At 42.0% G+C, this 23,758-nt stretch overlaps 1 long non-coding RNA gene across 1 annotated transcript; it reads left to right on the forward strand.

The window, feature by feature from the left end:
- Window positions 1-13,116: 13,116 nt before the first annotated feature.
- Window positions 13,117-14,732, forward strand: LOC120727201. The gene is made up of 2 exons (XR_005694455.1): window positions 13,117-13,301; window positions 14,701-14,732. It is a non-coding gene; the product is annotated as an uncharacterized LOC120727201 (long non-coding RNA).
- The last annotated feature ends 9,026 nt before the right edge of the window (window positions 14,733-23,758 follow it).

The raw sequence follows: 23,758 nt of genomic DNA on the forward strand, positions 1-23,758 counted from the left end.
CCTAAACGCGTAGTGAGGGTGTGCTGGGAACGTCTAGCAGAGGCCCCAGTCCGCGAGATCTTCAACGCACACCTCCGGCAGAGCTTCAACAGCATTCCGAGGGAGACTGGGGACATTGAGTCCGAATGGACCATGTTCAGCGTCTCCATTGCCGAAGCTGCTGCATTGAGCTGCGGCCGCAAGGTGGTTGGTGCCTGCCGTGGTGGTAATCCCCGAACCAAATGGTGGACACCAGAGGTGAAGGGAGCCACCAGGCTGAAGAAGGAGGCCTATCGGGCTTGGTTAGCCTGTGGGACTCCGGAGGCAGCCGACAGGTATCGACAGGCCAAGCGGAATGCGGCTCGGGCAGTGGCTGAAGCAAAAACTCGGGTGTGGGAGGAGTTCGGAGAGGCCATGGAAAAAGACTTTCGGACTGCCTCGAAGAGATTCTGGCAAACCGTCAGGCGTCTCAGGAGGGGAAAGCGGTGCTCTACCTGCGCTGTGTATAGTGCTGGCGGAGCGCTGTTGACGTCGACTGAGAAAATTGTCGGGCGGTGGAAGGAATACTTCGAGGACCTCCTTAATCCCACTGACACGTCTTCCGAGGAGGAAGCAGAGTCTGGGGATGAGGGGTATGACCCGCCAATTTCCGGGGGCGAGGTCACTGAGGCAGTTAAACAACTCCTTGGTGGCAGAGCCCCTGGTGTTGATGAGGTCCGCCCCGAGTTCCTGAAGGCGCTGGACGTTGTAGGGCTGTCTTGGTTGACACGTCTCTGCAATGTTGCGTGGAGATCAGGGGCAGTGCCTGTGGACTGGCAGACCGGGGTGGTGGTCCCCATCTTTAAGAAGGGGGACCGGAGGGTGTGTTCCAACTACAGGGGGATCACACTCCTCAGCCTCCCTGGGAAAGTCTATGCCAGGGTGCTGGAGAGGAGAGTTCGTCCGCTAGTCGAACCTCGGATACAGGAGGAACAATGCGGTTTTCGTCCTGGTCGCGGAACACTGGACCAGCTCTTTATCCTCTCCAGGATACTTGAGGGTGCATGGGAGTTTGCCCAACCAGTCTACATGTGTTTTGTGGACCTGGAGAAGGCATTCGACCGTGTCCCTCGGGGTGCCCTGTGGGAGGTGTTGCGGGAGTATGGGGTGTCTGGCCCATTGCTACGGGCCATTCAATCCCTATACAACCGTTGCAAGAGCTTGGTTCGCATTGCCGGCAATAAGTCGGACTCGTTCCCGGTGGGTGATGGGCTCCGCCAGGGCTGCCCTTTGTCTCCGGTTCTGTTCATAATTTTTATGGACAGGATTTCTAGGCGCAGCCAAGTGGCGGAGGGCTTTCGCTTTGGTGGCCTCAGAATCTCATCTCTGATTTTTGCGGATGATGTGGTTCTGTTGGCTTCATCGGGTGAGGGCCTCCAGCTCGCACTGGAGCGGTTCGCAGCCGAGTGTGACGCAGCGGGAATGAGGATCAGCACCTCCAAATCTGAGGCCATGGTTCTCAGCCGGAAAAGGGTGGAGTGCCCACTCCGGGTCGGGGATGAGTTCCTGCCCCAAGTGGAGGAGTTCAAGTATCTCGGGGTCTTGTTCGCGAGTGATGGGAGAAGGGAGCCGGAGATCGACAGACGGATTGGGGCTGCGGCTGCAGTAATGCGGACACTGCACCGGTCAGTCGTGGTGAAGAGGGAGCTGAGTGTAAAAGCGAAGCTCTCAATTTACCGGTCGATCTACGTCCCTACCCTCACCTATGGCCACGAGCTGTGGGTAGTGACCGAAAGAACGAGATCGCGGATACAAGCGGCGGAAATGAGCTTCCTCCGAAGGGTGGCTGGCCTCTCCCTTAGAGATAGGGTGAGAAGTTCGGCCATCCGGGAGGGGCTCAGAGTAGAGCAGCTGCTGCTCCACATCGAAAGGAGCCAGCTGAGGTGGTTCGGGCATCTGGCAAGGATGCCCCCTGGGCGCCTCCTGGGCGAGGTGTTCCAGGCATGTCCCACCGGGAGGAGGCCCCGGGGCAGACCCAGGACACGCTGGAGAGATTATATCTCTCGGCTGGCCTGGGAACGCCTTGGTATTCCCCCGGACAAGCTGGAGGAGGTGGCTGGGGAGAGGGAGGTCTGGACCTCTTTGCTTAGGCTGCTACCCCCGCGACCCGACCTCGGATAAGCGGATGAAGATGGATGGATGGATGGATGGATGGATATAAAAAACACTCAAACAAAATACACAATTTCCATTACCCTCTTAAAAACTGCCTAAATAGGCTTTTAGGTGATTTTTAAAATTATGAATAGAAGCCAATTCTCTAATTGCATAAGGCAACTTATTCCACTGAAAAGATGCTCTAAATATAACAGAGTTTTTCAAAAAGTTACTTTTAACTCAAGGAGTTACTAAATTGTGGTTAGTTGAGAATCGTGTAGCATGATTAATGTATTTCATCTGGATACTGCAACTGAGCATAAAAAAAGTGTGGTGTGTTTACCAATATTGCTTTCTTTAAAAATACAAGTAAGCCATAGTATAATTTAGCTTGTACAGAAAGCCAAGAAAGTTTATCGTGCATTTTATCAATATTTTTATAATATGAACACCTTAACACTAATCTGGCCGCCCTACTTTGGACTAACTGAAGTCTGTTCAGATCTGTCTTATTAGCTGCTGACCAAATGATTGAGCAGTACTCTAGATGAGATAATACTAGTGCATTAATGACATCGTTCATAATTGAAGAAGTAATATAAAAGGAGCATTTCCTAGCTATAGCTATGCCCTGTCCCATTTTCTTAATAACAGAGTTGATGTGCTGAGACCATGAAAGGTGGTGGTTTATGGTAACACCAAGTAATTTAATCTGGGTGACCTGTTCTAATACCGATCCAGCTATGGAAAGATTTAGTTGTGGGCTGTTGACTAAGCGTACTCTACTTCCTATTAACATGGATTTGGATTTAGACACGTTTAAAATCGTGTTGTTTTTACTTATCCAGTCAAACACGTTCAGCAAATCTAGTTGTAATACGCTTGTCAATTCAGAGTAGCTACTGGCTGAATAAAACATGGTGGAATCATCAGCATACATTACAAGATGAGATTTATCCAGGACGTACGGCAAATCATTCGTGAAGACTGAATAGAGAAGTGGACTGAGGCAGCTGCCTTGAGACCACAGTTCATTTCACAGCCCTCCGAGAAATAACCATTATAATAAACCTTTTGCCTTCTTCCAGACAAATAACTTTCCATCCAGCACAAAGCAGCTGGTGAAAATCCATAACATTTTAGTTTATCTATCAAAAGATCATGATTTATCAAATCAAATGCAGCACTAAAATCCAAAAATACCACCCCGGCCAAATTCCCATTATCTAGATATTTATACCAGTTATCTGTCATGTGAATGGGAACTGAACTGGTGGAATAACCAGGTTTGTAAGCATGTTGAAACTGAGTGAGTAACTGATTTTCTGTTAGGTAATGTTGAATTTGTTCATAGACAATCCTCTCCATAATTTTACTTAGAACGGGGAGTAGACTAATAAGTCTGCTATTGACACCATTAAAAACGTCATTCTTGTTTTTAGGAATGGGAATTATTTTCGATTCTTTCCACTGCAATGGAAATAAGCTGCATGCCAAAGATCTATTAAATATGTGACCTATAGGAAGGGACACAAACTTTGCTGCAACTTTGAGCAGTTTACTACCCATTAAAACTTTCCACACCTTCTTGCTGTCCTTATTGGCCTCCTTGAGCTTGAGTTGATAATATTCTTTCTTCTTGAGTCTATTCAATTTAGTTACTTGATTTCTTAACTCGCGATATCTTGCCCACTCTTGTGGACTGACAGACTTATGTGCTTTTGCTATATCCCTTTCTGACATTGCAGCCTTAAGTTCATTATCTAGCCAAGGTGCGTAGTTCTTTTTAACAGTAAATCTTTTTAAGGGGGCATGTTTGTCAGCCAGGTAGCAAAAGTTTTCAATAAACATAGATAATGCCATATCAGGGTCGCGCTCGAGGCAGATGTCAATCCAATGAATTTCTTATACGTCATTAATATACTTATCTGCATTGAAATTTTTGTATGATCTATGAAAAATAATCTTTTGTGCAGTTTTCAGTGGTTTCATTTTCTTGGTCAAACCTACAAGATTATGGTCACTATAACCAACTGGAATAGAAACAATATTAGAGCAATGCTCAGGAACATTTGCATATATGTGATCAATACACGATGATGACCTATGACCTCCTGCGTTGACCGTAACCCAGGTGGGAATGGTGATCATCTGAGACAGGCAACAAGCCGACGCTGATGAACTTATCTTTTTCCTTAAAGGACAAGAAGGAGCTGACCAATTGATATTAAAGTCTCCTAATAAGAACATGTCTTTGTTTTCCTCGGTTACTCTTTCCAGCATTTCACATTCGTTCTACATCATACAACATATTACTACTTGGGGGTCTATAGCAACAACCTACTAAAACAGACCTGCCATAGAGCGGGTGTAACTGAACGCACACAATTTCCAGATCGTCAAGCGTTAAGTCCATACGTAGTTTGCTTGCCATATTATCATTAATGTATAGGGCTACGCCCCCTCCAAATCTGTTTCTGTCCTTCCTATACAATTTATAACCTTTTATTTCAAATTCATTATTCTCAAAGGCATCGTCTAAATGAGTCTCGGAAATAGCCAGCACACTTATCGTATTTGTTGACAACAGTGACTGAATTTCCAGAATCTTATATTTAAGGCTACAAATATTGACATGAGCTACTGAAAAATCTTTACCGGAGAATCCGGGAACAAATATAGAGTCGGACATTTGCAGACCGATCGATCTCAACAGCTACAAATGACAACATTGCTGAAGTCTAAGTATTAATTCCAGCGTTCTGTGACCTCGGTTTAACAATTAATTTGTCATATTTCAGGACGGCAATATCACCTCTGTCTCTGGCCGCTCTCAGCTGTGGTAACAGTTCTGGACTCTGAAAAATCCTCGTTGATGTAAAGATTGGTACCTTTCAGTTTTTTGGCAGATGAGAAAATTAATTGTTTATCTTTAAATCTTTGTAGTCTGACCACAGTCTGCCTGGCTCGTCCATTTTCCTTGTATGGACCGACTCTGTGAGCGCGTTCAATTTGAATGCTGTCACTATCCAGACCCAGCTTGTTCTTCAGCATGTGTCGGTGAGCTAGCAATTAAAGTTTGGAGAGCTGCATCAGGCTGTGAGGCCCACGATGAATAAAATAAGTAAAATTCCCCTTTGTCCAGTAAGTCATTCAAGCCTAACCCATTGATTAATTTGCCTTTCTTCAGTACTCTCCTTTATCCTCGTCTTTTACACTTCTCTGCATCATTTTCTCTTTGAGGTTTTGTGGTTGCAGTGTGATAACTTCAATTTACCTTAAGAGCATAAATCTTTTTTGTCGATCAAAGACAGTCATTTACCACTGCATAGCAGCCCCAGGCCAAACACACTTTTCTACATAAACCTCTTGATCCTATTTCCCAGACTATTATGCTTGCATATTTCAATCGGCATGGAGCACAAGTGAAGGGTGGAGGAGGGAGGCTGAGAGGGAGGGGGGGTAGAGAGGAGGAATGAAAAGCACAAGGAGGTCAGCAGAGAGACATTTCTTTCTTTCACACCATGTGTTACTGTAAGATATTCATTTCCTCTGCGACTCCTCGTCCCCCCTCCCTGCGGCCCTTTGTTTTTCTTCTCCATCACTGTCAGTGTGCACTGGCTGAGGTAGTCCAGGTCGTATCGAGTCCACTGGAACCCATCTCTATCTTGGATCCATCCTTCCAAACTGGTTTCCCAAATTGATCCGTGCAGAGTGCAGCTGCGGTAACTCGAGCGCTTTTTATTTTGAACCACCAAAGCCCTTTAAAAATGAGCATGTTGGACTTCTGGGCCTAGCTATGAGATTAAACTAAAAGGACCATTTTTTTTTAAATCAGATTGACTCTAGACGAAGATCTGTTGACTTCACGTGAGATTTAAAATGAGGCTTGGATCGACTTTAAGCCAGCTGCAACAAGACCTGCTAATGCATCTGATTTGCAAGCCAGTGACGTGTTATTAATTTATCAGACACCTTAATTCACAGATTCTTTAAAATGAGACGAGACATCGCTCCTTTACTCCTCCTTCCCCTTCATTTGTCCGTAACTACCCCTGGCCTGTTTCCTCAGCAAGCCTGCAGTTATTAACGGTGCAGTATGCCTCTGAGTTAAGACATTCTCGTCATAAAATCCTAAAAACGTGACTGTGGTCGTACTTCAAAATGCAACACATTCTTTTACACAGAGATTGAACAGAATTCATTCCAAGTAGAGGGGAGAGTTTCTGGGGGCCAAAGCTGTCACATACTTTTGTTCCAGTTGTTTGGGTCACATGAACTCTCTCTCATTAAATACAGTATGGTAATTTAAGTTTTTTATGTGCTGCCATTTATTTGTTACATTACTCAAACCACCAAAAATAAGGTAATATATGATAAATAGAACAGACATCTTACAAGTACCATACCCTCGAGTCTTTTTCATCCTCACAAACTTCTCTGATTTTGTAGTTGCGTGTGGTCGAGGAGGTTGGTGCCGGAGCTCTAATAAACAGTCTCAGTCACATATTAGGTCTGCCCTACGTGTGTGTGTTTTCAGCTTTCAGATTCAGTCAAAAATAACTACTTATTTCACAAACACACAATATGCTGCATGTGAGTGGAAAAATTGCTCCACACAGGAGCGATTGTCCAGCCCTAGCCTAGCAACTGCAACTAAACACAGCAAGCCAGTTCTCAGTGTACCAAAGCAGTGTTCTTGGGTATCTAAGGGAGCTTTTCAGCTTTCAAAGAGTTTGGAAGATATGCCTTTTCAGACACAAGAGCAAATGTGTTAAGCCTGGGCTGAATGCTGCATTCATCTGCTGTAATATAGTAACCAAATTTTTCTCCCGAGGCATCCATTCACTTCCTACCTTAGTTTCCTATTGCGGTTAGAGGTCACATAAACAAAGCCAATAAAAATGAGCCACACAACAGATGTGTAGCATTACCCCCCACTAAAAAAACAAAATTATGTATGCAAGTATTTATTATTATACATGCTTAAAGGAGACTTTTATACTTTTTGTCATTTATTTTGCATACCCTTTAATCAATGGGCTTTAATCAGTGGTTGTTGATCAATGTTCATGACAATTTGCATATTAATGATCAAGGAACTGACCTCACAGCCCATTGTTCATTCAGTGGGCTGGTTTCAGTTATTGTGCAAATGTACTGTTTATAAGGTTGGGGAAACCTGCAGTCAGCTGAGACTGAAGAAGTCTCTTGTATAAGTGACGAAGTGTTTCTCCCACTGAAAACGCTATATCCAGATGAACAGAATCAACCTTTTGGGACATACTCTAATAAATGGTAAATGGCCTGTATGGACCCCAAAGCGCTTTAATAAAGGTTATAATGTTATAAAGTGGCAGATAATAAGGTAATAGAGTGCAAAATTATGTATGCTAAATCTCAGCTTTCACATTAGTCTGAACTGTTAGAACTGCTGGCTCCATATGTCAGTGAGGGCAGAAATAGTCCCACCCATGTGCTGTTCAAATTGGCCATTTACAGCTAATAAAAAACCAAGTTGACCTTAAAAGGAAAAGAACTAAAATGTCTCTTTTTAGACTGTGGGTAAACTGAGGGGCTGCACCAAGGCCTGGTATAAGATAAACAAGGGTTGTTTAGAACTGTGACTCTTGCAATGCTAGTCCAAGAATAAGAATATGAAGATAGAAATTAGCTCAAGTTATACCTAAACTGAGAGTTTGCTAAACTTAGTTGGTAACCTTCTTAACTTATGATAGCCAGACATAAACGATAGACGATTTATGTCTGTCATAGACGATTCCAGTAAATTCCTGTATGATGTTTTAAAATGCATTGTTCCTATTTCATTGGATAATTCATTATAGTGCTAAGGATTCAACCACCAACCTTCCCATTAATAGATGAACTGCTTTTCTCCCTTAGCTACAACCACCCATTGTGTGTTCTTTTATCCAGGTATGCCTTTACTGGAGTGTTTGGGGGTCATTACCATGAAGCCATTGCCAATCAGAAACATAGTGGATCAAAAGCGGATGTTATTCTTCATTATTCATAATTCTATCAATTTTGACTAGACCCCCCAAACCACTGGCTAAAATGCAGCTCCAAACCATGACAGAGCCTCCACTGTGTTTTACAGATGGTTGGAGACACTCACTCCTGTACCTCTCTCCTTCACATATAATGACGACTTGAACTAAAAATGTTAAATTTGGATTCTTCCCTCCATAAGCCGCCGTGACGTCCTTCCAGTGTTACTATTTGTGATGAGGTTATTTCCATCTCTGCGTCACATCAAAAAAAAAAAAAAAAAAAGAAGCATTTCCTTTCTGTGAGAGATGGCAAAATTGTCATTCAGTTCTCATTTCCTCCCGCTTGGAAAACTGCAATTCACTTTATACTGGACTCACTCAGTCCTCTCTTTCTCATTTCCAGCCTGTCCAGAATGCTGCTGGTAGGCTCCTCGCAGGCACCCGACAAAGAGATCATATCACACCTGTTTTAGCTCTCCAATAGTTGCCAGTGAGGTTCAGAATCAATTTCAAGATCCTCCTGTTTGGCTACACGGCCTTCATGGTTTGGCTCGTTCCTACATCCTTCAGAAAACCTGGAGAACTGCTGCTCAAGACCACTTTAAAAAAAATTACAAAAGAGTGTGGCTCCTTGACATGAGGGCTATCTCAAGACCTTTGCCCAATACTGAATATTTATGACCTGACATTTTTAAAAAATATGAGTTATAAGTAAATATTAAGAAGTCACTGGTTTTTGTACGAAGTTTGTACAACAATTTTTTTATACTTAATTATCAGTTGTGTGTTCTGAGGATGTCACCACAGCATTGCTGGGATAATATTTACCCAGGTGCTGAATGTGGATTGGGAGACGTTTATAGAGCCGAGCGCTTTATGGAATCCACATCCCTCTTCAGCAAGCCCTCGCTGGGCTGCCTGCACAGTGTCTCAGAGAGGGAAAGAAAGGGAGAAAGGGAAAGATGGAGTGAGAAGGAAAGAGCAAGACATGATGATGGAGGGAGCAGAAAGAAAGTAGACACCAGATACGGACAGACACAAATAACCCAGAGTTTGACAGTTATAGTTAAATCCAGTTCTCCACAATGCTGCAAACCCATGCATTTCTAAAACAATTTGTTAGGAGGATAATCACGCTTTGGATCCAAAGCACTCAATGCTGCAGTGAAGTAGAACTTAAGAACTCTGCTAAAATTCCTGCCTTTGGAATTTGGATTCCTGTGTTTTGAGACATATGCTTTATATATGAGCCTGGACGTGGCCAACACGCTGCTTTATTTTCTTAACCAGACACCCACTGGCAAGTACCATAACTGTGGTCAAAAACAGGGAGAGGCTTTAGCAGCATACAGAGCCCACCCTACCAACCGACATCCATACACGGTGCCTCGCCCCATGTGTTCAGTTCGCTCGTATGCGTCTGTAAATGTGAGAGCGGCTGAGACATTCAGGAAGGAGAATAGCAGAATTTGGGCCCTACCAGAGGGCCACCTCGGCGGCTAGGGTTACCTCCACTCATTCTTCCCTCCCTTTTTTCCACATGAACAGGAAAACCCGGCCTCTCCCTCCCTCTGAGAAGTGCTGTATAACTCAGTGTATCTATGAAAAAGAGATGGGCAAGCCTGGTTTAGCTCGGCCTTGGAAAAACCACATACTAGGGCGTGCTCATCCTTCAACATGCTCCCCGCAGAGAAACGCATATCGGGGAAGTCGTTGGCCCCTCTCATAAAATCAGCACCACGCTTTCACCTTCCCTATTCTTTTCTTTTGTTTTCTGTATTTCTCCACTCCTTGCTATGTTGTTTGCCATGCCCCCTTTCCCTTCCTTTTGAAATGTGCTAACATGTCAGTGGTAATTCATGTTGATAGCAACCCTCTCTCCAAATGTTTCCACTGTAACTTTAACCCAGAAATCGGTGGTAGATCCTTTTTGATCGAGCTGTTTGCTGAGGTGGCTACTTAGCACTGCTTTCCTTGGCTAGTTGGTGGTGACCTGTTTAAATATACGCCCACTTTCTGTTTAGAGTGGCGTTTTGGATTTAAACCCTCTGCTCGCCAGTCAACGCACCTGACGGGAACAAATAGACTCAATCTGCTTAAGCTGTCAGAGTTGCTGTTGGCTCAAAGCGCAGCATGTGTGAGGGATGTGGATGTGGACTCAAGGACGTTGTCCATATAACGTTCAGGTTATTTGGTTGCACAGTAATCAAGTCTTTGCACTGTGTGTGAACTTTTACAGCATGTCTGTTGTTGCCGTTGTAGCTGGGAGAGGTGTAGGCTTTGCAGCCTTAGCACAAAGCGGGATTTCCAAGTCGTTATACCGAATTTACAAGGAGGTAGTTTGTTAGTAGTGTAATCCTTCTGAGAATGTGTGCATTCTAAAACTGCATCAGGGTCAAGATTAAGGGTGTTTAAGTTTGGACTCGATGGTGAAAAGAAAACTCTGATTCTTCTTTTTTTATACAGTTGTAATCATTATTTAAATGCACTCAAGAGGTCACTTGTCAGTTAAATGTAAGCACAATGTACACATACCTCACACATACCTCCTTTTTGTCTCTTTACACATATGATACCAATTACAGAATTATATACCCAGAAACACTGATGGCTTTGGGATTTCAGGGAGTCAGACCTGGATCACTTGATAGTGCGCATGCACACACACACACACACACACACACACACACACACACACACACACACACACACACACACACACACACACTACAGTAACCCCAGTAATTAGGGCTTATACAGTGTACATGAATTTAAATACTGTTTCACATAAATCATGGCCTACCTATTCCTTTAACTACACACAGCCACAATCTGCCAATGACGTACAAACACATGCATGCCTATACACACTCTGGAGTCTTATCTGCAGCCTGTCCCAGTCCACAGATGTTCCCTCTCAGCGTGATCTCCAGGATTTGGACTGTGTTTTGAAGCACTGGACCATCGATGCGCTGCAAAGCCTTGGAGATTTTTAGTGGCGGGCCCTAAAAGAGAATTTTGCCCCCTCTGCTGAACTCCCTAGAGAAGCTGAGCTCGGTGCTAATCATGGCATGGGATCCAAAAGTGGTGCAAATAAATGTGCATGGGTTTGTGTGTGTATGAGTACAAAAACACGCATGAATTTTCAGCCTTGTGATATGGGTAGCACATGTGTAGCACAGCAGTCATGTGAGCTTTCATTCTTGAAGTCTGTAGACTTACAAAATATTGGCAACCTTCCTCCAATACATGTGTTTTCTATTTTCTAATTGGAGAGACTCCACTTTTACCTTATTTCCATCTTTTCCCCCTCCAATAGCTGATATATTTTGTACATTCTGCCTTTCAAATGTAAACACCAATGTGGAATGTTCCCAATCAAAACCCGAAAAGTCGCTCATACACAAATCTGATCCCACGTGTTTGTTTTGGTCTGTGGAACACTTTGAGCTTCTATTTTCTATTTGTTTCCTCACCAGTGGGCATGACAAAGGGTGGGCGTTGCTTTTATTGTACACGGGAGTATTAACAGGTGGTTTCAGTGGTAGTCCTTACGCACGCCTTGAGGTTCATGGATGAAAACATTTAGCCAGACAAAATTTGCACCATAATTACCATTTCAGTCTTTGTTACATCATGTCTACACATTCAAAATAATTTTGCTTGGATAGACAATGTGCATAAAATAAATAAATAAATAAATAGAACGATAAGAAAGACCAGAGTAAAACCTTAAAGCGAGTCCAGAGTCAACACACGGTCACTAAAATGAGGTCGTAAAGGAAAATCTGAGAATCATTTTACAATTTATCGGAGCCCAGATTCTTATCAGTTTGTGCTTGCTATTAAGCCATTCATAGTTACTGCACAATGCCCAGTACAGCACAATTTGACCTACTTTGTCAACAACAACAAGACTCTACAGCTGTATAAGCAGCTGTATGAGGTCCAGACAAAAGGTTTATCAGAACTGGTGTGTTTAAAATCGGAGGAAATTGTTTTGATTTGCTCCACCAGAAGTGAAAAGTGGTCTCTCATCAACTTTTTCCAGATACATACTGCAACCCTGAACTTTCCTAAGCATTACCTGGTGTAGGTACATGTGAGAATGGTGACTGGACACTAAACAGTCTTTAACTTGCCAGCTTTTGATATGGGATAATGTTAGAATAGTGCAGGTGAACTGCAGGTCACGAGAGGTTGTCCTGTCTCCTTCATAATCTAATCCAAGCAAATTCCTCGCCTAAAACAGGCAGAGTATTTTTAATGGCTCCCTGCCTCTTGCTGTTTAAGTGAGGAAGGAATTATGAAAAATTACAGCAGTACCCAGACCTGATTATTAGACATTCTGTAGAATGAATGCATGATAAAAACACACGTTTGTGAATCTGACTCGAATATTAAATTATTTTAAATTGTGGTCAGAAACACCCCCTCCCCTCTGGATCTATGTTATTTTTGTGCCACTATTCTGGGCACACGTAAAAAAAAATTGAGCGCACGTAAAAAAAAATTGCAGTTGCAAGTGTTGCATTTTGAGGAGAAATTTATTTTGAGGAGAAATTTATTTTGAGCGAAGAAAAGCTAAATTTGAGTGAACAAACTTCATTGCTGCGTGCAAAAAATGTATTTCAGTGTTTGCTAATATCCACACACACACACACACACAATAGCAGCCCCTCTCGCTCAGTTTTTGCATTTGCGCTCGCTCGCAATGTGTTGCTCGCGCTCTCAACATTTCTGCCGGTGCGCGCTCAACTCTTTCTGTACACCGTTATATTTGTGCCACAAAACCAGCCAATCACAGACTTGGATGCAAAAAAATCTGATTGGCTGTTTTGGTCTCAAATCAGCTGGAAATGACGAAATGCAATATCCCAGAATCCATTTCGTCCAAAACTCAAACGAGGCAGTGGCGGAGGAACACAGAGTGGCGGAGTTTGAAATATTACTCTTTCTGTGTCACAAGATAAACTTTTAAGATATTTTCATGCCATAATGTAGCTGTGTAAACTTCTAATATCTGCTCGATTTATCAAGACATCACATATTTGCATAAGTGCTCTAACGTTTTCGGAGATGGCTGTTATCCACCAGCTGACCGGGTGGTCACTCGGGTTAAACATAATATATAAGGCTGAACTGACAAAAAATCACCAACTACACCACCAGGTAGAGCTGGGCGATATGAGATTTTTTCATATCACGATATGTTTTTTCATTTCAGGCGATAACGATATCTATCACGATATAAGCCAAATAACTATATTTGTAAGATTTAAATGTGCCGTTGCTCACAGGTAAAATGTGAAATAATCAGCAGCTTGTTTTTATTTAAATATTTATTTCCCATAATAAGTTCAACAGGGTAGATGTACTTAAGGAACATGAGACTTTTTCAGATAAATAAAGGCAAATATTGCAAACTACACAAAAGGCAGCCGCTAAAGCGTTTAAGTTTCAAAATAGAACAAACGAAACAGACTACTAAATTATCAAATCCACTTAGAAACAAAATATTAATTCTAAAAATAAATCTTAGTTTGTTTTACAGAAGAACAGACAAAACTGACTAACTTTTGTCAATATCAAATAAACTGAGAACTAAAAGGAAATTCTCAATCTCTCCTTGTTGTATAGCTTAGCTTTTCAAACAGTTTTAACAGTTACTTTAGTCTGACAAAAGCCGAATGACGAATTAGCGCTTCCAGTCAGAGACCGAGGCTACGTCCACACGTACACGGGTATTTTTGAAAACGGAGATTTTCCGTTTTCGTTTTAAAAAATAATCCCATCCACACATAAAGGCAGAAATGAAGGAAAACGCTGCTATGAACATGCCAAAGCAGCAGGTGGCGCTAGATTCCTAGCTGTGCAGAAATGTTGGCCAATCAGAAGTCTAGAAGCCTCGGTGGGAAAAAGTAAACAAAGCTGGGGCATAGAAGCAGAACCGAGTCGTATGTGTGGACGGACAGTAACTGTGTGTATATGTAAGCATTTAAACACTGCAGAGAGTAGAATTAACAGTAACAGTATTGTAGAACTTCATTTCACCGAAACAATAACGTGGCGCACAGTGTGACGCATGCACCAGTTTATTGTATTTCCAGACTTGCTTTCGGCACAATTTACAGTGCACGCTACTCTGTTTTTTGTCAGACTTGAAATAGCCGAAATACCTTCACACTACGGAACTTCTATGGCTCTTCCGTTCGACAATCTCTCCGGCATTGGAACCATCATCTGTTTTCTCTTCGGTCACGCTCGGTTGATTTTTCTAGTCGGCACACTCATTTCCTCCATTACGCGCTGGCTGCTTCCCAAACAAACACACGTGCGGCTTGGCACTTGTGCTGTACGTAACAAGTCACGCGACGTGACGCTGCGGCTGTGATTGGTTCGGCTCTGCGCTACTTAATTTGGATTGGCTGACCTTTTTTTTTTTTTTTTTTTTTTTTTTTTAAGAGGACAAAAGCGGCGAGGTCTATCGCGATAGCTTAATTTCTCTATCGCGTAAAAGTTATATCGCGATACATATCGTTATCGTTCTATCGCCCAGCTCTACCACCAGGTATTATAGGAAAAACCATAAAGCCTTTGAACTAAAACAAACGCTGTTGTGACAGTGATGTACACTGTCTTGTTGGTATATATGTATGATTTGTATCACCTTCACGTTTTCCTCTCACCACGTATCCAAATCGATATCATGAGCAGCTGTGGCTCCAGCAAACATCAGCTGATACTAGAAAGTAATATTAAATAAATTCTAACAACAGCTTATCAAGCTTGAACGTGCTGCTGTTGTTTAGCGCAACATTCGCTGGTTTCCTCTTTCTGGCGCAAAGTGGGTGATAAACAAACAAGAGAGATGATCAGCTGATCATTGATCAGTTTCATGATTGAAGTAGCAACAGGAGAGAGAGAATGAGACGAGAAGAGGCAGCTGACAGCGTAAAGACAGAATAACTCCAGCTTTGTGTCTTTTTTTTTTTCATTCTAGCTGAAGTCCGGGACGAATCGCGTTCCTTTTCACCTCAATACGGCTGTACTGTAATTGGTCCAGCTCAGAGTTGATCATGACCAACTGGCTAATCCACCACCTTTCATTGTTTATACCGTTACAAAAACAAACAAACAAACATAAAAATGAAAAATCACCATCGGCCCACCGGTGGGTAACAGGCATCTCCAAAAACGTTAGAGCACTTATGCAAATATGTGATGTCTTGATAAATCGAGCAGATATTTGAAGTTTACACAGCTACATTATCGCATGAAAATATCTTAAAAGTTTATTTTGTGACCCAGAAAGAGTAATATTTCAAACTCCGCCACTCTGTGTTCCTCCGCCACTGCCTCGTTTGAGTTTTTTTTTCAAGTCTGTGATTGGCTGGTTTTGTAAGAGTTTTGTAAGAGTTGAGCGCTCACAGGCAGAAATGTTGAGATCCCAAGCAAGACATTGCGAGCGAGCGCAAATGCAAAAACTGAGCGAGAGGGGCTGCTATTGTGTGTGTATGGATAACAGCAAACACTGAAATACATTTTTTGCACGCAGCAATGAATTTTGTTCACTCAAATTTAGCTTTTCTTCGCTCAAAATAAATTTCTCCTCAAAATGCAAAACTTGCACCTGCAAATTCTTTTTACGTGCGCTCAATTCTCTTTTTTTTTTTTACGTGCACTCAGAATAGTGGCACAAAAATAACGCCATATGGATCCAGCTTCATAAAGGTGAGCAGACATGTCTGTTTTTATTGAACTGAATATCTTTATTGTCATTGTCGCTTGAACAACGAGATTAACAGTTGTCTTCGATCAGCTAAAAACCTTGAAATACCAATAAAACAACAGAACATTCACATTCATTCCAATACATATGGATCAATTAGTTGCAAGTCATTCCACAGCATGGTACAGGGTACGGTTGCTAATGCTGATGTTCAAATATGATATTGCTGTTGGGTAGAAGCTGTGTTTAAGTCTGTTTGTTCTTGCTTTGTTTGTCGTATACCGTCTGCCCGAGGGCAGCAGTTTCAACAGGGAATAGCCGGGGTGAGAAGTGTCTTTAATCATGTTCTGAAATTTTTTTCAAGCAATGGTTTTCATGTAAATCCTTCAGCACAGGGAGAGGGCAGCCAGTGATCTTTTGGGCGGTGTTAATAACCCCTTGGAGTGCTTTCCTCTGAGCTGCCGTACAGCTAGGGTACCAAACGCATAGGCCATCAGTTAGTACACTCTCAATGGTAGCTCGATAGAAGGACACCATCAGTCTCTGTGTGATATTATTATTCCTTTCATTGTGAAGCCAGAGGAAGTTTGGCTCTCTTAAGTGTGGTGATAAAGGCATGGCCTATCAGGAGGAGCCACACCTAGGACATGTTGCAAAGAATATCTTTCTTGGCTGGCTTGGCTGAGTTTAAGGAACTAGTTCAAGGAGGTGGCCAGGGAGAGGCCATAGAATTACAGTAGAAAATTGATGGATGGAGTACTTAGCATGCTTGCCATTTTAGGTCAGTACAAATAAGCTAATTAGCACCATAGACTGTAGCCACAGTGAAGCCACTCATTGGCTTTTTGACTCTGTAGTGTGAAACCCTGATGTTAGCATTTTGGAAACTACCACTAGTCATTAAGCGCTAACAAGCAGATGAAAGAAAACCAAAAAAAACCCCTAATAATAATAATAATAAAAAAAAATAAAAAATTCTAGCGTTTCACACACCAGAACTGAGGCAAAATCTCTTGGATGAGCAATATTATTTTGAAATAATTCCATTAAGCTTTTAAGTGCAGTGGCTTCATTCTTAGCTTTGGGGGTCTGCACCTAAATTCCTGGTCTAGTCATTGTTAATGCAAAAAGTTAACAAGTAACAACTTTGATTCACTGCTGCTGCTTTTGGTGCTAATTAAAAAGGAACATCAATAAACACACAGATATTCTCTGTGCACTATAAACAGAGAAACATGAGAAACAAACCGTCCTATAGTTTTAAGTTTGACCCAGAGTGGCAAGTGAGACCAAAACACCACCACTGCTCCATTGCATGTCTAGAATCACAATAATTACCCCAACTCTCTCTTTCTCAGCACTATCGGGTGTGTTTTGGTTGTACCCTGTCCCTAATATCCTGTTATTACCCTGTATGAGACATGTTTTGTGTCACTGTAATCCCTGTTTATGGTAAAAGCATTTCTGCTGTATCGTTGGATTTTAATCAGATGCAAGCAGGATATGGTTGTGTTCAGGCCCACTTTGAGGTTGCACAGTCTGTGGTCGGTTGGCTTTCTTCCCTTGTGAATTGAATTGTAAATACAGATGACATTAATGATTTGATCACTCCCACCACTACCATGGAAAGGCACAAAATAAACTGCTGTTGTCCAATTCTGGCTGAATCTGCAGAGCCAAACTGGCAGTGAAGGCCTCTATCAGGCTACAATCATATCCTGCAAACTCTTTAAAAGGAGATTCTCAGGAATGATCACAGTAATGAAATGGCAAAAATATGCACCGGTTTTCTTACAGGTGAAAGGCACTGAATTTGTTTACATTTTTATAAGGACTTGAGGTAAAACTACCACAAACAGGACAACCCGGAGCTTTTGGTTGCCCTGCGACTCTTTGTTTCGCAACTTTGTTATGTAAGTCTTTCTGATTCAGCAGTGCTCACTGCTGTTGAAGAATGTACACAACTCAAAGAGAGCTGGATCTGTACCGATGTTTCAATATGTTTCCATTTTGATCCTCAGAACCCACACTGGAAACAGACAGCTCCAGCCAAGACCGTTTTTGTAACAAGGGCATACGACCGAATGTTACAGCTTAAAAACACGCTTTCCTTTTTTTGCGACATACAGCACGGAAAAGGAAAGAGCAGAATGCTTTAGGACTTACTACTGTCTTTAAATAGATCAACTCATTGGAAGGTTAGGCTTTGCTGTTCTTAAAACAGGCAGAAAACAAAAACATGAATGAGGAACATTCGGCTTTTAATCTGACACAAACATCTAAGTAGACTATTTCTCAAATTTGGAATTAAAAAAAAAAAAGCCAGTTCTCTTTAAAGGTTAAACACTTACTGATTTCCCTATCACACACATGATGAGGATATTGACAAGCTGGATAAATAAGTAGGCAGCATAGAACCTAACTAAATGAAAAGGCATTTCATGCATCAATGGGATATGTAAAATTAAAAGATCGATGAAGAAAACATGACTATAGCCATACTAATATGGAACGGGTAATGTGTTAGAAAAGAAAGGATGCCACATTGTTTAAGGGAAATAATAAATGTCAACCTACAGAGGGCTGAATTCAAAGACACCCTGAAAATCAAAGTGAAAAAAGGATACGGTAAATTCCATTGCAGCAGCTCAAAATGGTACTCATGCATGCCTAACAGTGTTAGGGCATCCTCCTGGGCAGTCTGATCTATAACCCGGCTGGGTTAGATGTACTGATACATAATATGTGAGAGGTTTTCTATTGGATTTGGGTCAGCAAGTGTGGGGGCAATTCAGTGGCATCCATTCCTTCATTGTCAAGGAACTGCCTGCACCCTCCCGCCACATAAGGCCGGGGATTGTCGTTCACCACGAAGAACCCAGGATCTACTGCACCAGCGTAGGGTCTGATACTGGGTCCAACGCTTTCATCCTGATACCTGATGGCAGTTAGGCTGCTGTTACCTATTCTACAGAGGTCATTTTGTATCTCAGGCAGTGTTCCTCTTTGCGTAAAGGAGCACATACTGGTCTTGCCGATGGGTTAAGGACCTTCTAACCCTCTGTTTAGTTCTCTTAATCCAAGTCCAGCTCGCTTGGACCAGCCTTCCCTGTATAACGCCTCAAAAATTGCTCATGGAAAGGCTTAAGGAGCACAATAACGCATTGGTTTACACTCCCTAGATTCCAGTCTGATCCAACAACTCAAGGAGAAAGCCTGATTCACAGAGATCCCACCGCTGCCGTCAGGGCAAAAAAAGACACCAACAGCAGTGACCTGTAATGTGAGAATCAGGTGGACCCACACAATATTAGGCAGGTGGTTTTAGTGTTGTGGCTGACCGGTGTGAAAGTTCTATTCTACCAAAAATGCCTTTGTTTTTGTGGTTCTGAAATTTTCCACTGAGTAGACATAGTGTAACCATGTCTTCAGGCCATGGTGTGCATGCGCGTCTGTGTGCTTTTAAAGGATAAGGATGGGATTCGTTGAGGTTTGAAATGGGAAACAGACTATTGGATACTCTTCCAGAAGTGATTATATCTGTGGGATAGTAGAGTCCATCCAAAATGTGTGTGGTGTCTTTGTCTTTGTCTGGTTTCCTAATGCCATTCGGGGGCGCAGATGAGTTTGAGGACCCGAGGACTCTTATGACAAATCAGTGAAAACAGCCTGGTGTGGAAGGGTTTGGTAAACTGCTATGCCAATAAGACCCATTCTTTACAGAAAAGATACTATTTGTACCTGCTAGGGGAACAGATGGAATACCACAAAGAGGCACTCCAACAAACACCATTACTTTAGGGGGACATTTTATCAGAACATGAGAACAAGAGATGATATAACAATAATATGACGAAGTATTGTGGCTGTCTGTTACTATGACACACACTACTAATAACTTCCTGTCTGTCCACATGATGCTGGTGGTCCTTCTCTGGATGCTGGAGCCTCCTTTTTGCTTGGAGTTCAGTGGAATTTTTTGTTTTGTTTTCTTGCAGATCAGAAACAGACCCTGTAACAGTTCACCCTGGCCCCTATTAGGAACACATTTAGAAACTACTTCACTTTGATTACTTCAATATGAGAGTTTGTGCCTAATTTGTGTTACCTGTTTATCAGTGGTGCATTAAGACCTCAGACACAAAAACATAAATCATTTGTTCGGGAAAAGTTGTGCCTTTTTTAAGTTAAAAAACCATGAGAGCAAGCTTTCCATTGCCTAACTGACAAAACATGATTACAAGCGATTAGAAATTGAAAAAAATATGAATCATTTCATGTTGCTTTGTGTGTGCAAATGACAGCTGGCTTTTTCCAAACAGTTTATTTAAAATGAGATGCACGCTGACTTTGTCTGACACAGCGTGGGAACAGGAATGGCCAGCAAGTGAGTAAGGTTTTGTTTGAGCGTGTTAAATGTTGTGTGAGTTATTTCCCCACAGGACACAAATGTCCCTACTTTCAGGGAAGTACTGTGTTTAATAAATGAACCTGTTCGTGCACTGTTTCACCACACTGCCAGTAGTGCAGAACGCTCATGCCCTCTCAGGAGCCTCCAGCCCCACAATGCCAGTTTTTTTTTTTTTGGGATCGGCACACGGGTTTCTCCTTTTAGGATGCCCATGGCAGCGAATCATAATCTGAATTGCATGTCAGAGTCTTAGTTCCACTCGCTGCCATCCTCATTCCTCTGCTCTTTCATTCCAACTTCCTCTCACTCTGTCTTCCTGACCCTGCAGCTGTTTTTGAGGAATATTTCCTTTGTTTCCCCATCTTAATATCGTACCTGTTTGAAGAGGTTATGTGACGCTTATCTCTCACTCACCCTTCGCCTCGTCTTAAGACTCCCTCTTTATCTCCACTGACAAGTAATTGCGCGAAACTGTGTGTGTGAATATGTGCACGTGTGTATGTTGTACTCCATCTGTCCACTCTATGCCGCACATCTGCACCACAGCTGAACTCTGCTCCAGGCTATGTCTGCACTGTTTGGTTTTCAACATTTTGCACGAGTGTGTGCGCGCATGTGCCGGGATCTGTGTGTGTTTGTGTATTCCGTATAAGATAGGATGACCATGAACAGTATAAACTATTTAGAAAAAGATAGCGTAATTTCCTTTTTTATTGTCTATCTAAGCTTTTTTTTCAACGTTATATAATCATAATTGCGTGCATGTGCATGCACATGGAGCATGTAAAAAACAGGTGTATGTCACTACTTTATGAACCCAGTCACCCCTGATCCTATACGGCTTCCATACTGTTCCCCCCAGAGCTGATATCCCGTTATATAATCAAATGTGAGAACTTTACATTGCAGGCTCTTTTTATTTTTAGCTCAAGAATCAGATCCCAGACAGTGAAGGCTTTTAGAGAACAACTCCTACATGCCGCAGCCTTACAACTCTCATGCGAGCTTTGAGTCTTTGGCAGGCTTTAAGGCCCATGTGAGCTGAGCCAGGTGATTGCCTTTTTGCCTGTGTATTTTCTTTGTATGAAGGTATAAATATTTATCATATGAAGAAATGGAACAAAAAACATTGTTTGTGTTCACTAACTCAGACACAGATGATTTTCTTTACTCACGTGTTATGGATTTTGCTTAATAATTCAGATTTGTTAACATAACTTTAAATTGATAGTAGCCATACAGAACATGATGCTTTGATTTCTGTTTGTTCCATAGGAAATTGTGAAAAATATAATAACTTTAGGGCCGGCTTGGGATTTAGTTTTGAAAAATTGTCTGGCTCATATAAATAAACACAAGTGAATTTCTGGAACGATGGGTATTTTGCTCCAGATATGCATGTTTTTTTATCTATTGGTCTCATTGTTCACACTTCTGTACTTCCTTATGAGTATTTCATAACCTGGCCTTATGTCAATGCTGCAGGTTAAAGTCTGGGAAAATGTGACAATATATGTTGTTATATGAGAAAACCATAAAAGGGACACAATCACCTGTTATCCTAAGAAGCGTTTCTTTGGATTAGGGACTACTTCACTCCAACCGGTCATGGCAGATGGCCGCCCCTCCCTGAGCCTGGTTCTGCTGGAGGTTTCTTCCTGTTAAAAGGGAGTCTTTCCTTCCCACTGTCACCAAAGCACTTGCTCCACTCTAACTCCCAGATAGAGACAACAGGTATCATGACAGTGATTATCAACTATGTGTTAGGTGTTGTGCCAAAAGGATAGAGACATGTTTGAGACATGCTTAGTAGATTAACAAAGCCAACAAGTAACAAACCTGACATTCATTTGCCACCACCAATCATTTAAAAAAAAAAAAAAAAAAGAAATACTGGAAATCCCTTTCTGGCTTTCTATTTCAGACTCTGCGCTCACATAAAAAGGGTGTTTTGCTGTTTTTCTGACTCTTCCCCCCCCCCACAAAAAACGTGCAAACTAGTTTTCAGTTTCAGAATAGAGGCAAAATTAGCTAGCATCTAAGGGATTTGATAAAAAAGTGGGTCCACAAAAGTGGTAAATCTTGAAAAAAAGACAGACATTAAGTTAAGTCAAACTGTTTGTACTTAAAACCCCCAAAAAACCAAAAACCAGGCTTGGAGCTCAGAGGCTGGCTCCACAGATAAAACTGTTTTTTCCTCAAGAACAATAGCTTTAGTATCCTTAGATTTCTTTTAAAAAATGTTTGAAAATTCAATTTTCTGTTAAAGACCATTAACAATAGCCGACTGTCCCATGCAGCGAAATGTCAAACTGAGTTAGTATAAAGTTTAAAACTCCTTTATGGAGAGGCGGTTTTGTAGATGGCAGGACTTTTTCTTTTCTTTCTTTTCTTTTCTTATTTTTTTAACCAAGTGCACACTGGTTGCATGTTTTCCATCTGCAGTGCTGTCATGATTTCTAAGACATCACGTTGAGTGTTATTCCTTAAGCTAACATTTCTTGCTCCTGTTGCAAGAAAAAAAAAGCTTAGAGTCCTGGATGAAACAAAGAAAAAGGAATAAAGGAAGGAGTTTAGAAAGAAAATACATTCTGACTTTCCTGAAATAACCCCCTTTTTCTTTCTGCATGTGATTCAGAGATTAAAGGATGGAGAGCAAAGTGAATCGGTATAACTGAGTTGAATGGGATTGGTATGTCTTTACATTCAAACTGTTATTAATGGAAAGGACTTTTACTTTGGCAAAAACGTCCGCTGCGCGCGCGCGCGCGCGCACACACACACACACACACGCACACACACACACACACACAGAGAAGAAGAAGAAGGGGGTGTAGTTTACTACGCATCATACAAAACGCAATCATTCATCTTCCAACTGTATCTTTCTGTTCTGAATTCAGAGTCGAGTCCTTGTTTGTTTACTGAGCCGTACTTTGGGAGTCATACTGGGAGAAACGGGGAAGGTGTGAGAGACTAAACCGTTACACACAAAACTTAAAAAATCGAAAGAGTGTGTGAGACTGCTAACTATGTTGTCCAGCAATAAACTTATCTACAATGTTACACCCCGGCCTAGGCAAACCGGCGTGAACGTGAAAAATAAATAGAAAAAAACACACGACTAAAGTCTCCACCAAATCCCACAATGAAGGTGTCTCAAATGAAATTAACAAACCCATCACAGCTATTAAGACTATTACTACAACAAAACACCAAATAGTTGGGGAGTACAAGCAGTGAACACAGGGCTTGTACATAGAGGGCAATCAGGGGGACCGGAGTGAAACACAGCTTGGGCAAATTAGTCCTGTAAGAACCCTAAGATAACAAAAGACTTCAAGTAAACGAAACACATACGTCCTTCACTGCAAACGTCAAGTGATAAAGAGTGACTTATTCTGTCCTGATGGTTAAACAATCACGCAAATAAAAGGATCTGGATTAAAGGTGTTGGATTAAGTGCAGGAAGCACTAGTATAATGT

This window comes from Simochromis diagramma, unplaced genomic scaffold (assembly GCF_900408965.1).
Source record: "Simochromis diagramma unplaced genomic scaffold, fSimDia1.1 OVJJ01000753.1, whole genome shotgun sequence".
Classification (NCBI taxonomy): domain Eukaryota; kingdom Metazoa; phylum Chordata; class Actinopteri; order Cichliformes; family Cichlidae; genus Simochromis; species Simochromis diagramma.